The sequence below is a fragment of the Epinephelus moara genome, chromosome 22 (genome assembly GCF_006386435.1).
Source record: "Epinephelus moara isolate mb chromosome 22, YSFRI_EMoa_1.0, whole genome shotgun sequence".
NCBI classification, from domain to species: Eukaryota; Metazoa; Chordata; class Actinopteri; order Perciformes; family Serranidae; genus Epinephelus; species Epinephelus moara.
The window spans coordinates 41272549-41282059 of record NC_065527.1 but is presented as its reverse complement, the minus strand read 5'-3'; the positions used below and the strand labels follow the sequence as shown (position 1 = coordinate 41282059).

The window sequence follows — 9511 nt, the reverse complement described above, 5'->3', positions numbered from 1 at the left end:
AGTCCGGAGATATTGCTAGGCTAAATAAACAGCTGAGCTCTGTTTACCGGCTACGCTGTCAGTCAGTGTGCGGTCTGGAGGTTGGTGGAGCAGAGAGGGGAGGGGGGTCCCCACTCGGTATGGTAAACGAGTATGTGTGTAAAGTTATGAAGTGTGTGTGTTATGCTAGAAGAGTCAGAGTTTGGGATGGAGTCTTTTACCCCCTGGAGTGTTACCGGAGTTTCTGGAGTGCTCAGATAAACTGGCCTTTTTCCCGAACGCTCCTCTGGTCTCCTGCTCATGAGGGATTCATTACAATATCGTAACATGGTTTAGATTTATTGGTCATATGGTTTGATTTCTAAATAAACATTCACCTCGTCGCTAGATAGACCTACTCCTGAAAAACTTGTGCGCAAGGCTTTTTGTCCCTACGAGGCCACCGTCATTTACCCGACGGGAGGGGTGAGCAAGTGAGCCCTGCAATCTAGAATTTGGCCACTGATGTCACTGTTTTCAACCCATTTTACACACTGGCCCTTTAAATAAGTGATCCTTGCCTTTTCAGTTGTGAGAACAATGTGAACACAAGACCTGCTCTTTAACTATGAGCCAATCTACCAGGCTGTTGGCACACTTAACCTGTTTTAACCTTTGGCCTTTGTGGAGCTCTACCATTAGTTGTGTCTGTAGCTCTGTGTGTTTCGACACTCCCTCAACTTCAGGGTTTCTGTCTCGCCCTTATCAGCATGTTTTCACAAACAGTGCACTGTTGTGAATGATGCGTTCTGAAGGTTATGTGCTGGTAAAAGGAGGATGGCAGGGCTTTTAAGCAGGGCAGGTTCAAACCAGGGATATCCAGTTAAAAGGAAGGTCAGGGCAGGGGTCAGCACACTTGACTTCTGAGCAGCTTAGTGTTTCAGATGTATGTCGCAAAGAGGCAAATTAGCTTCCTGAAAGGTTCGCCTGACAAGTTCACTCTTGAATTTTGCAGAGCTACTTCAATATTGCCCACAGATATAAATAGTAACAGATTGTAACATTACCATATAAACTGTTTTTTTTTGGTTAAAAAAAAGGGGGATTTAAATGTCATAAAAATATTATAGAAAAATTGTTTTGGAAAAAGTTTAAAGTTGCAGGCCCAGTCCCTTTAATATTCAATCACTACCCCTTGCTTTCCAGTGTCACCTTATCTCTTGGAACAGAGTTACAAGGGTTAGTGGTTAAAATATTCCCCTATGAAATGGGACAATCCTTCCAGACCCTGACATGTCGTCAATAGTCATCAATGCTGGTGATTACATAAACAAATGCTGCATGTGTTGCTGCACATTGAGAATAAGCATCCTTTTGTCAGTTGTCAGGACGTTCACAGTTTGTTCACAACTTAGGGTTCATGGTATCAATCGATCAAACAAGTCGTCAAATAAAAAAAGAACACTCTTCAGGCCTCTAGCAGTGCTCTGTAGGCTGACATTAGCAACATGTGCTCCTACCTGCCAGTCTGCACTGATATTAGAGGAGTGGTAACACGTGCAGCAATGTTGCTGCTGGCTTTTGTTTAGTTTTGGGAGTCATATGCCATCAAAAAGGGGGAACGTGACATGGAAATATGTCAAAATGCAGCACTGTCGTGCACAAATCAGCAATAGTAATGTAATGTTAGCTTGCTATGCTGCTGAGGCACCAGCATACAAACTATTTCTTTTGTTACGCTTGTTATTGAGAGAAGGACCATAGTACATTGAAACAATAGTAAACTAAGATAATACAGTGGATATCGTATTTTTTAATCTTTATTGACAAAGAAAAAGCTTTTTTTTGTGTGTTTTTTGCTCGTACAGTACAATCATCTTGCCGATGATTTCTCATAATACTTGAAACGTGCTTCTTGAAATCCTTCATTTGGAGGGCCATGTAGCCCCTACACTTCAGCCGACCCCTCTATCCCAACAGAAATCACACACCCTACCCCTAGACGTGAACATGCAAAATGGAGGAGTAAGCTTTAGCTGGTAGAGGCACGGGTTGTATTGGAAATGGGGCAAAGTGAGAAACTTTCAAGTCCATCAAAAACGGTCAAAAAAGTCATTTTCTGTACATACCATAGACTTTATACCAAGATTGATAACATGACTTCACTCCCTCCCACTGTGCAAAAATGAAGCCAGAATATTACGGATATTTCTGCTGCCATTTTAAACATTTGGAGCCAGAGTCTGCGCAGTAGCAATGGGGAAGTGGAGCCCCAGTAATGAGGTCCCGTCGATACACCCGTCTGACCCAATCACAAGCTGCATCATTGATAGCAAGCACACAGTTGACACACACAGCTGTCAATCATGACGTCAAACCCCCTTTTCATAGCATGAATAATGAATTAAAACCAAACTTATCAGAAAAACAAACACTTGAACAAACACCAGCATGATGAGAACCATCGAAAATGACTTTTTGATGTTAACTTTAAGTTTTTAGTTTGGTACATGTGGGCAGGGTTTATGACCTATAATGCAGCCTATAACTGTTTTGGGGAGCTGTCATGTCGTCCGTCTTCATTTACAGTCATTGGTATGAACATGCACTTGTGTTCAGGAGGAAGCAAACATACAGCACACATAACAATACATATATAATAGATATTACCTGATACTGGCAGTACTGCTTTTCATATTACATGTATTTGGCTAATCAAGTGTTGGTTTGTTTACTGATGGCAGCAGTCTTTGCTGGGCGCTTTCACTTCATTTCCTTTTCATAACAACAGTGACTGTTGCTCAGGCAGGGTCAGCCATTGTTTTTACTGTATTACGAGTTATGTAGTGTATACAGAGTGCTGAACAGGCAGCAGCTGACAGCATGTTTGCCAATAAGCCCTGCAGGTGATCCTGGGTCATCAGCTGTCTTTTTCACCCTTGCAGCCCTGCAGGCGGACCATTGTGTCTAACACGAACAGAGGCGAACAGGAAGTGCCTTCTAATGTCATGGATACATGTGACATTGTTTTGACATTGCCTGTTATTGCAGTATCAGCGAGACACATCTTTAACACATGCTCACTTTTGAAGAAAACTAAAGTAAATTCATGTATTTGTGGTGATATTTTCTATTGTTTAATTGATTAACTTTAGATATTACTTGTCCAAAAATAGGATATTGTTTTTTGTATATTTTTTATAGTATCAAGACTCCTTAATGATCAGTTGGTGAAACTCCCTCTTCTAATGATTGATTCACAGGCCTGATGGCAGCTTCCAGTTGGATGAATAAACAATATGTGGACTCTCCATAACCACATTCATAAAGTAAAAAGACAGCATGGTTAAAGTTATGACAGGGTTATTATGTGGCTCCCTAAGGACCTGTAAGTGTATAGTTTAGATTTGAATCTGCAGTCTGGAGATAAATAAGTATCCCTGTATGACTGGCTTATTTCCCACAGTGACCTGTACATGTGCATGTGCAGTCGTGTTCTGTTTGGTCTGCAGATAACAGTCCAGTACAGCAGCGTTTTCTCTTTCGTCCACTGCTGCACTTTCTGCTCGCCAAGAATTTCCCAGCACAAGATGATCCACAGGGACAATGCAGGGGATAAAAAAAACGGCTGCTGTCATTTGGACAGAGCAGAGGGAGTTGTAGTTAGAAGTAAGAGACACTCATGAATGCACTTAATATGTGTGTGTGAAATCTGGATGTTTATCGTCATATTTCTGTACAGTTGTAAGTATCATGTGTCAAGTGGTTTCATTCATGAGGCGTGTCTGTTGAATGTTGCTGAGGCATACATCCTGTCTGTATTTTAATGCTCAGAGACGAAGGGCTCATATGTCACCCTTGCAGTTTCAGTAGCAGCAGTATTCGGTAGCTCTGAGATGCTTCAGTTGCTATTTGAGCCGCAGGAATTGGTGGACAGCCATGTTTCAGATTCCTCACCTGTTTCTGTCCAGCCAGGGGTATGATTCACTCCAGATGGGAAAACTGGAGTCACGTTGTGCAAAGTGTATATTGCATGCAAAGAGATAAAAAGACATAAGAGTTTATCCCATCTTATTTAAAGTGGTTTTACTATCTTTACACTGAAGATGTACTATTAAGGATTTTCCTGTGATATAATATATAGACTCATACAAAAGTAATCCCTCTCAATCATCACTTATGACCCAATAGAAGTGTGTAGCAGTGTATTTATCTGCATAGACCCTGGGGATGTTTCTAGGGACAGCGTGCAAGTGGGTTTAGGACTTAATAAAGAGGTAGCAACCAAGTGCCAGACTGTAAGCAGCAGGCATCCAAGAGGAAGCTACAAAAATGGTGGACACAACACTGAAAATCAGCGAATGAGTGAATCTGGGGATGGCTTTCACTTTTGCCGACGATATTGTTTACGTACAGTAACTGACAATTCCTGCGTAGTATACTTTTAACAATGGCTCACATGACTACTTGCATACGAAAGAAAAGGGTTCCTTTAACGTGACAAACACAGAGAATTACTACAAGCACCAAACTGCAGACAAAGCATACTAAAATGCCCTTAAAATGATCCCTTTAGAGGAATACTTTTACCCCCAAATGACCATTTGTGTATCAATTACTCACCCGTTATGTTCATTTTGTGAAAAAACTTAGTTTTTCTTACATGCCTCCATGATAAATGAAAAATCCAAAACTTTATCAAAACATCAGTTTATAAACTCTCACACAACTCGTGCTGTGTCATCCAAGAGAATCCAAGTCAGATTTAGCCAGTCGTATGCTTAGTTCTTTCCAAACACATCCATTTTTGATAAAAACTGAACTGAATGTGAAACTTGTCTGCTTTCCTCAAAGCTGGACTACATTAACAAAAACAGCAATTTTACCTCACTGAACATGGGAGCTTCTGGTCTTCTACTGCCACGATGAGTCCAAATGAACCTTTTAGAAACACCGAAGTCACACACTAATACAAACAAACTACCTGTTACAGCAGAGGTGACCAGCAGCTCCTGTGTTCAGTGAGGTAAAATTACTGTGTTTGTCAGTGGAATCTGGCTTTTAAGAGAACATAGAAAGGTTTTGCTCTCTGTTCAGTTCCCTATTAGAAAGGGCTGTCTGCTTGGGAAGTACTGAGCGTACGACTGGATAATGTCTTTGATCATACTGCATGAGTTGTGTTAGAGTTTGTAAACCGATGTTTTTATGCAGTTTTGCATTGTTAAATGCGGACCCCTATGACTTCAATTCATCAAGAATTTTCTCTGTTTTTGGATTCTTCGTTCACTGGAAACATAAGAAAAAAACAAAGTTTTCTTTCCGAATTCAAGGTAACACAGGGTGAGTGTTTGATATACAAATGATCATTTGGGGGTTGAAGTATTCCTTTAAAACACTGTGCCAAAACAAAAATATTTTTGCTAATCTTGCTAATAAATAGCAACACTGGGCAGTCATTACTGCATTAGGTATTCACAAACTCACACTCATACTATGGGCAACAGATTACAAATTGATTTTTTTTTTACACACAACACAAAACTGTCAAACCAAGATTTACGCCTTGAAAGAAAAAAAGGGATGGATTAAAGCATTTTAGTAAACAAACCTCTAAAATAATGAATACCACAGTTGCTTTGCTTACATTTTAACCTGATGTGAGCTCTTGAATGCAGTGTGAGTGTATTATGAGTCATAACAGGATTGGTATAGCCTGCTTCTAGACCTTTGAACTGCCACTCGCATCTCAGATTTGTCCAGTGATTGTGTAAAGTAATGGAATGGAATAATTTTAGCAATTCATGACATAAAAAAAATCACTGTAATCGTCAGTGAAATCGTGTTAGAGCTGTCAGTGAGTCTGTCAGTCATGCTGGTTGATATGTCTGGCTGCGATCCCAGCAGAGTGGCCTTCTAACTTAGCTGATATGATTACATAATCTCATTAACCCCAGGTTTCCTGTAATTCAGAAGGGCAACTGCCTCCGTAATTTGACACATCCTGCCTAATCATCCACTCCTTCCTCTAATCCTCCCCTTGGTGAGACATGATTACACTCTTCATGCTTTGTTTTGTCAGTGAAAGGGGAATCAGCTGCGGGATTGAAACCAGGTGACCACTGTAACCACTTGTAAGACAAGTTTTAAAACACAGCTGCTTCTGAGTTTTGAGCTCTCTTTTGTGGCCAGAAGGTGGCACTGTTAGTGAAGCTACTGCAGGCTAAAACAAATTGGTGAAGGCCTTAATGAGATTGCATTGAGTTAAGTGCTATAAAGACAGCTGCTATTTCCATAGCTTTTATCATGATATTTGGCTTTATTTTCCTGTCTTTACTGTTGCCTAGAATGGTCCTGTGGTCTGCACATTAATCTCTATCTCATGCCATTAAAAGCATTTTCTCCATTAGCCCTGGCACTGCTCAATCCATTAACCACTGCAGCAACACTTGATGTTTGTGATTCAGGACCACTTCTGTTTTAAAAATACCTTTTCTCCATTTTTACAGGCTGTTAAATTTTAAAGAGTATGTTTTTGAAACAGTGGATATTTCACTTTGGAACCAACTGCTTTTTTCTAACTGTGTTTGCTTCTTTCTTGTTTTTATTTTCTTCTAGGTAAGTGGCTGTTCCTGGCTTTAAAACTGATTGTGGGGTTGAGCCGTGGCTCCAGTGTGGGCCAGTGGAGGCTGTCAGGTGGCGCAGAAAGGGTGAGCTCCTAATGCAATGATCCTCTCAGACAACAGTGTTATTAAAAAATGAGGTCTCTGTCTATGTCACAATATCCCCACACCATTGATCCAATTCATTTTCCACTTGTTACACACCAGCTTTGTATGTGCCCTGGCTTTCAAATGAATACAGCTTTTCATTCGGCATAATGATGATAGTGACCGGGCAGCCTGTGCTGCGGTTGTTGGTGGCATGAGAGGCTGCAGGATGTTCGTCATCATGTCTGACATACTCTTTGCTCTGATGCCAAGTTGAATCAACTGCATCTGTATCTGATCTGCAGCTCAAGGGTGTCTATGTCTCTGCCCCTGTCTTTCCTTCTGTACTTTTGTATCTCAAATGAAATCTTTAACCTCTTGGTGAAAGGATGGAATCACATGTGATGCACAGTCAGTTTTACAAAAGTGTCTACTTTATGTGTGATATTAGGGCTGAAACTAATTGTTATTTTCTTTTAATCTATTCTTTGTAATGGCTTGCACAATCTGTCATTAAGTATATACAAAAAAAAGTGATAAATGATCATCACAACTTCTCAGAGCCCAAGGTGAAGTCTTATATAAGATAACTGGCTAGTACCGTTTTTCGGTTGTTCCAAGTGCGGAGAGAGCATATGTGGCCGCATGAGGCTGCCTAGAGGAAAGGTGCTGCTCTCAGCGTCTTTTTTCAATTGTTCCCATGAGGAGAGAGCATATGAGGCCACATACGCAGTTAGAACTATGACAACACGACTGAAAAGCCCATGTCTGGGAGCAGCTCGGCCAGACATTGAATGACCCTGGGCAGTGGCAAACCTAGACTCTGGGGCGCTCCAGGCAAAGAAGCCCAAGGGGGCTAACCCCCTTCACTTTAGTCAGCAGATGACAAGCAAGACACAGGAACTTGGCTTGGGTCTTGAGGAGTTGAAGCATTTATTTACTGAAAAATAGGCCCATCTGTACTGTCCACATAATGCCGATAGAGCCACCGGGGTAACTTTTTCCAAATTTCTTTTGGAGCCCCCCCAAACATTTGCCTTGTTTGCCTCTCTTGATGATGCACCCCTGCTGGTGAATGTTGTGCTTTTATCACCATACACATTATGCACTTGTTGTTAGCTGTGTAGTCAACCCTCTATTAATATAGCGTTCCGTTAGCTACATAGCTAACATTAATGTTAAGATGTTGGTGTCACAGAAACAAAACCCACACGCAGCGCTTCCTTAAAAAATGCTTAGTGCTTATATGGACACATGCCCCAACAGTCCAAAACCTAAGATATTCAATTTATGATAATAAAGAAAATCAATAATCCTCATCAGTAAATCCTTGCATTTGGCCTTTTTCCTCCTAAATTACTTGAACAAGAAGTTGATTGTTTTGGCATTAATTAACTTGTTGAATGACTTTGATGCCTTCTTAGATTTGTGTTGCAAAGCTCAAAGTACTTAAAGTTTCCTACACATGAGACATATACTATATTTTGCTTATGTAACTTTCCAGAGTAGGTTATATTCAGGCAACCCTTCGACTGACATTTAAGTTTGTCAGTAATTGTAAGTTATAAAGCCATCGTCCTTGTGCCGTTTCCAGAACTTGCCTGGCATGAGACGAAGTTATAAAAGCTGCAGGGGCTGTTTGTTTGCCAACCCTCACCGCAGGCAAAACAGCCGACAACAGCCAGCAAGGCGCCCCAGCATATGAAAAAATCTGCTCTTTCCTCATGAGACCTCTCCTTTGCCACTCTTCCTCCAGGCACCTCATAGTTACTATCATGCATTTTTGTCATGGTTGTGCAAAGTCTGGGAGTGACCTGGAAGAGGACAGATGAGAGGGGAATGGAGCTTGACAGAGGGGAGGTGAAGCACTCAGTGAAAGGGTTTATTTTCAAGTAGCCCCTTTCACACTGTCACGGTTGGGTTTATGAGGAGGGCAAAACTGATATATAGGACTTCACTAATGGCACCGCACACATATCATGCTGACAAAGTGGCCTCAGAGTCTTTCCTGGCCTAAGGAGGTTTGTATCTATGGGAGTGTCGTGATGGGCTTTGCCAAAGTGCCTTTAGGTTTTGTTCTTGCTTATCTGGCAGTCGAAAACATCATTGTTGTCACAGTGGATATATTACCCATTACCCCACATTCCCTTTGGGGGATATCCTCACAGTGACTGCAGTGTAGACAAAGTTTAGTTAGCATCTAAGAAGACTGTGCTCAAAGTCTGAAAATAAGGGTATTTTAATGAGCCGTGGAACTCCCTTAAAGCCTCCATGGTGAAAAAGTGCTGCTTAAAGGGAAATTTCGGTTTATTTCAACCTGTCTCCTATCGTCCTAAATTTGTTTCAAGTGACTAGTGACATAAAAATAATAGTTAGCATGTTAGCCGTTAGCCTAGATACAACCGGGGCGCATAGTAGCGTCAGTGAAAGGGCAACCTTCAAGTGCAAAGTTAGTCCACTAAACAAGCTTTTTTCCACAAAGACCGCTTCATATCATTAGGATAAATGTCAGAGAACATATAGAAAACGACATGTAAACGTGTTGTCTTACCTTACCGGTGTGGTGCCATGTTTGTTTACCATTTAGCTCTGCTTTCCAAAGCGCGGCTGAAATATTGCAAGAACAAGCAGCGATCTCATACCGTGCCTGAAATCTCACGAGTTCTAGATAAAGCCCAGGTGGATACTACTCCAGGTGGAGGTGTCTCGTCCTCGGTCACATCCAGACCTTGAAAATAAGGCTGCAACCGGTCCCATTCCTTGCAACAGAGGCATTCCTCTTCTGTGGGCATTGGGGCACAGCATTCACAGGTACACCACCAATCTCCAGAGCTACACAGCCTTGC

General features: G+C 41.4%; 1 protein-coding gene across 2 annotated transcripts in view; it reads left to right on the top strand.

The window, feature by feature from the left end:
* The window catches only part of pleca (plectin a), a 115571-nt gene that overhangs the window by 28644 nt on the left and 77416 nt on the right, over positions 1-9511 (top strand). The window lies entirely within an intron of this gene.